The sequence below is a fragment of the Lonchura striata genome, chromosome 1A (assembly GCF_050655825.1).
Source record: "Lonchura striata isolate lonStrDom1 chromosome 1A, ASM5065582v1, whole genome shotgun sequence".
NCBI classification, from domain to species: domain Eukaryota; kingdom Metazoa; phylum Chordata; class Aves; order Passeriformes; family Estrildidae; genus Lonchura; species Lonchura striata.
In genome coordinates, this window is record NC_140741.1 from 48,498,572 (window position 1) to 48,504,571 (window position 6,000).

Here is a 6,000-nt window from a genome sequence, read left to right on the forward strand (position 1 = left end):
AACAAACTACTAGTTTGTTAGGTTTTGTCTTCTTATAATTCCCTCACAGTTCTAGAACTTCTCAGGTGCAAAATAGACATTTCTGCACAGATAACGGGTGTGTTCTGGGAAAATTGCCTTTCTGTACTAACAGAACAAGTCAGAGACATCCTAAGATACATGCTGGTGAAATGCTGTTCTGTGGCATCCTGCTGATTCGGACAAAAAATAAAACCTCAAACCTTGGCTGATTCCCTTTGGATTTTTTGACCTTCAGCTTGAAATCCCTGGAGGCAAGGACCCTCTCCTTTTAACTGCATGGAAACTCATTAGCCCAAAAGAAATGCTACTATGAGCAAAGGACAATTTTGAAACTTTGCGAAGCTGCAAATGTTAGGTGGCAAAACCTCTCCCTGTGGTGATGTGTGCTTTCTCACACAAATGGTCCCCCCAAAATTTGCCTGGACTCCTGCTAAGAATAAATGTGTACCGTTGAAAATAAAAACTGTGTTTGAGGCCTTACATCTTTATTGTTAGCCAGCCAGACAATAATTCATTTGTACTTGATTTTTCATTAACTCCTTTTTTGCTGTTTAAGGGAATCTTCCCAGGGCTTTTTCTAGCTGTAGTAACCCTAAGATCTTTATCTTCCATGTGCTTTTCTTCTATATGAATGGAAAAAATTAAACCACATGAAACCGGGCAATGCACCAGAAAACATTTATGAAATTTCTGGTGAAGTGTTTTGGCATAACTACATAACAATAACATACTATTTTCATTAACTTGAACAAACAAATCCAATAGATTATTAAAAAAACAAAACAAAGAAGAAAGTACAGATGCGGTGTAACTTTGCAATTTGACAATGCAGGAGACAGATTTACCAGTTTATTTACTGCTTCTCTTGACAAAGGAGAAGAGCTAACCCAAAAGCCATAGGCAGGATCTACAGCAAAGAACGTGGGGGAAATGCCAGATGATCTAGGTCTCACTGGTGACAGTAAGCCAGCAAGATTCACAGCACTGTTCAGAATACAACATTTGCATTCTTTTAACTGTCATTTAGTTAAGCTTAATGACCATAAAGGTAATGGATGCTTAGCAGAGCACTGTGTGCTTCCAAAGAGATAGGAATATATTCCCTGTTTATGCTCCTGCATGCACAGACTAATAATTGGTCTAGAAACATTCTTCTCTCATTTATTTCAGAAATTACATGGTTGCTTAATAGTATAAGAAGTATTTTGGTGTCATACAGCACACAAGACCATATGTTCTGTGCAGCATTTGGAGAAACTCACTTGAGTGACTGATCAATCCAAACATCCTCTACTGCTGAGCTGAATTTGAGTCATGTAGCTGGTGTCACACAAATCACTGCCATATGAACAATCCTTCTTGAACAGAAGCAAGCTAGCTTGGACAGTAGAAGTAGTTAAGCCCAATTAATATTGCAGTTCAGGGAGACCATTTTATTGTACTTTGAAAGATAAATTTATCTTCAGGGAAACACTGCAGGCTGATTTATTTTACAAAGACCTCTGTGCTGTGTTGCCTGTGCTTGGTAACACAAAGCTTTCTCAGGCCATCTTTTTGCAGGAACACACCGTGGGACACCACAGAAATATCCTAAATGTACATGCTCTCCTGGAGAAAGAACACAGCAAACAGGAGGCAGAAGAAAGAAGAATGGAGGAAGAAGCATCAGTGCCAGACAGCTCTGGCCCAAAGTCACAACAGGAGAGGAACTAGAAAGAAGGATAACTAGGAGTTCAAAACTGTTTAGATGAAGACTAATGCACCAATTAAATGACAATCAAACTGTTCAGAGATGAATGCCTCACAGTCGTGAATAAGGGGAGAAAAGAAACCCTGAGGGTTACAGCTCATCTGCTGTTATGTAAGGGGCAATGTACCCACCTCAACCCTCCCAGTAAATCCTTCTCAGAGTTTTGAAAGACATTTTTTTATGCTTGTTTCAGAGCACTGAGTCTCATGAGACAATTAAAAAAGTCTTACAGAGTGCTTCTAAAAGTCCAACAGCTATTTCAAATATGAGAGAACAAAGAGTAGGCTGGGATTCAGGGATCTCACAGAGTAAGAAAGCATTCACAGTGAAGGAAGAGCAAGTGGGCTGTGTTTCCTACATTAAAGCAGATTAGTTGTGAAAGAGTGAGGGGTTTTGTGCATTTTTTATTTCTTCTCTTGTGAACTTGTACATCTGTTAGGCGTCTGTGTACTAGTTTATAAGTAGTGGTGCTATTTAAGCTTGTAGGACATACAAATACCCCAAAGGGAACAAGTATGTTCCCATATACTGCTGTTATGAAACTGGGATTTTCTGTGCTAGGCCAAAGAATGACCATCTTTGTGGCATTTCCATAATTCAGAATTAATATAAATGTTGAAAATATTGTTTTATTTCTCTAACAATAGATTTTTTTTTCTTTTAAATATAGATGGTGTTAAGCTCACCATTGTGCTTCATCCCACTGGTTCCTCCTGAGTGAAGTCTTATATCTTGTGGAATACCCTGATTTAATCCAATTCCAAGGAATAATTTGCCATTCTTATGCATGGAGGTATTTTGGAAGAGGTTTTTGTTTTTCTTTTAAATGCAGTCCTGCTGTTCCAGCTCGTGTTTTATTTTCCCTATCTGCCCTTTAACTAATTACTGTGTTGCAGAGCCTGGTGATGCTTGACAAGGAGCTGAAGTGAGCTGACTATCGTGAAGGAAAAAAGGCTGACAACAGCAGACAATGTAAAAAATGGTAATGCATGAGGGTGAGAGGCAGAAAAAAGCCATGAGCAAATTTAATCACCAAGTCCAGCCCAGTGGGTCCTCTGACCTCTCCAACCCAAAGTGCATGCACTTTGCTCAGTGACCTTTAAGGAAGCCTTGCAATATTGTGAAAGAACAAGACCTGTCCCTTAAAACAGAGGTGTGCCTCTAGGCTCCTGAGTAGAGCTCTTAGACTCTGAACCCCATGTGTGCAAGCAGGATCCCTCTGCAGGGCCACGGTATCCCCTGCTATCCCACTAGGATACCACATGGGCTGTGGCCATCCATGCCCTTACAGCCCTCATGCTCCACTCAGGGTACAACTGACTGGGACCCCTGACATGGGTTTATGTATTGCTCTTCACCCCATACCCTGGCACAGCATCCTGATGCTCAGCCCATTGGGGTACATGTCCTAAAAAGAATTAGAAAACCTTTCCACAAGGGTGAGGTTCAGAGGCAGGTGTAGGAAGGCCTGCCTTTGCATTGTGCTGTCTGTGATGGTCTCCCACCCCAAAGGAAGAGGCTGCCAGCTGGTTATAGAGATGTGCAGAGAGGCTCATCCTGCTGAAGTTTTTAATCTCTCAGCATTCATTGTGTCACCAGCTCAAGACTTCCAGAGGAAAGCCCTGAGCTCCTGCCTTCCTCATTAATGGGAAAATACAGAAAATTCTGGAGAGAGATTTGGCTTACCTGAGGTTGGGATGGATCTGAGCTGAGCTGTTGCCAAAGCTCCTAGAGCCATGGTTTTCCTTCAGCCTTTGCTCCTAACAACTGGCAGGGAACAGGCAGCAGGGACCACAGGCCACAGGGTAATTGGCCCCTGCCAAACAAGTTGGAAGAAAGTGAGAGATTTTGTGATGGAAATTTTTCTGCTTCCCAGCCATTCCCCAAAAATTCAGGCCATCCATGTGGAAAGTTTTGTGAGCAGTCAATGAAGAAATATGTCATTGAGTATGTTTTGATCTGGCTTTATTTGCAGCTGTTGTCCTGAAATGCAGCTTTTTTTTTGAAAATTAATAGGAAAGCAGACTTATAAGTCTAATGTGACCAGTGGGAGTGAAAAATTTAACTGTCTGAGCTTGTCTTTATGACGTGTAGCTGTAACTTTGATAAGGTATTGTGACCCCCCCCCTTTTTCTATCTGTCTGCTTCTACCATCCCCCATTTCCATCTGTGGACTAACAGATTTCTGGAAGTGAGAGATACTCACCCTAACCAAAAAAGAGACATCAGAAAGAAACTGGATTAATACTGAGAAGGGGAGGTTTACTTTTTAGAAGATGCTTGTGCTTGTCACAGTGGAATTAAGAAATCTTATTCCTCTCACTTGATATATGGCATATTCCTATTCTTCCACATCTGTCCGGATACATGCCTAAGCAGCACACTTTCAAAGTGTCCTTAAGAATGGCTCATCTTTTTTTTCATGAGCTACAGGATGATAAAGTCTCTGTAATAATCATTTATTGTTTCCAATTTCCATCTGTATCCGGGTGTAATGTTCACAGATTCAAAAAGCTGGAACAGGCAGGTATTGGCTAAGTAGCCCACCTGGCTCCACTTATCCCCCTTTCAAATTAGAGGCAATGTAACCCAAAACCTCTATCTTCTGCTTTTTAACATTTCACACAAACTCATTTGGGAAATTTATTGTGACTTTAAAAAGATCTGACTTTTTTATTTGGTGTGTCACACTGCAGGAACAGTACAGTACCTGTTAGCCAGATGGTATAGGAAAAACATGCCAAAAGGTACCAGATTTCTTATTTAGAGTCTACTGTGAAACATGCATATCAGATTCAGGTGATATTGATGAAAAAAATAATGTTGGAAAAGTTACGAGCCATTATTCCATACAGAAATGGCATTTTTTCCCTTTTACAAGCACTCTCGAGTTAAATAAGCTTTGAACTTTCAGATCTTTCTGTTTGCAGGGGTTTGCTTATAACAGTCATGTAGCCAATATGACGACAAGTTTGGAACAGGCCCAGGTATTTTTAATCAGTGAAACCCTGCTGCAATGTATGAAACAGATTTAAACTGCTTTTGCCTTTACATGAGCAAAATTTTCTCTAACTTAATATAAAATCAATGTAACCAACTGACCAAATTCCCAGAAAATTTACTGCTCCTCAGCAGTCTTGGCTGCATTATAATTTTAATTGTCAATCCTAATATAATCTCACAAGGGTTTTATGAAAACCAATTTAGTTTTAGAGATTGTAAATGGTGTGGTGGTTCTGTCAGCGTGAGCACTATCAAACTGCTTTACTATCATATCAAAATTAATATCCAGTTTTCTTTCTTGGTATTGAACCAGACCAGATGTTTGCTCTGAGTCTGTAAACCCCTGGTAACAGTGACAAACAGGATGAAAGTCATAGGAGAAAACAAGGCCAGCACTGGCACTTGGAGCCAGTTGGTTCCCGCCCCACTTTGCTCCCACTGTGCTCGAATAAGCCATCCCTCCCACGGGGTTGTTTGTTTGTTTGGAGGGAACTGGGTTAGAGTAGCTCAACTTCAAATGAAAAACACATCCTAATCTAGTGGGACCTGCATTGGAAACTATGCATCAGAGCATCCTGGCTCTTTTTGAGTGCTGATCTGCACTAAAGCCTGACTGCTGGACCTGTGCGTCAGTTAGGAGTTTCCAGACTTGCTTACATAGTCATGCCAGCAGAGCCTTAGCTGTTTCCAAGGGTCTGCATGGAAACAGCTTGTCTTGGTCATCTTGTGTAGTTCTTTTGAGGAATGCTCTCTACTTTTCTACTTTCTTTTTTATGTGCCATAAGATCCTTCCAGGCCCAGGCAGCACCAAGGCTCACCATGTCCTCACCCACTCTGACCTTTCTCCCATTCCTATTCATGGTGGCAATCCCAAATGACATGACTGGATGCATGGAGTCATGTATTCTGATTGCAAGGTCGCACTGAACCCAGGCTATAAGGAGGTTTTCAGCCATGGCCACAGGGTCAATAAGAAAAGATTACAAAGGTGCAGGGAAATTTGAAACCATGAGCTTCCTCTTTAGGTAGATCTGCTCCAAGAGGTTTGATCCTCTCTCATGTCCCTCTCAAATAATCCAGCACAACATTTCATGCACAAGTATGTGAATATCTCCAAACTACTGCCACCATTTTTTCCTTCCTTTCTCCTACAGAAGACCTTTGGTATTCAGACCCCCAGTTCAGTATCACCAACAGGGACCTGACTCCCTGTTGGCGATACTGGG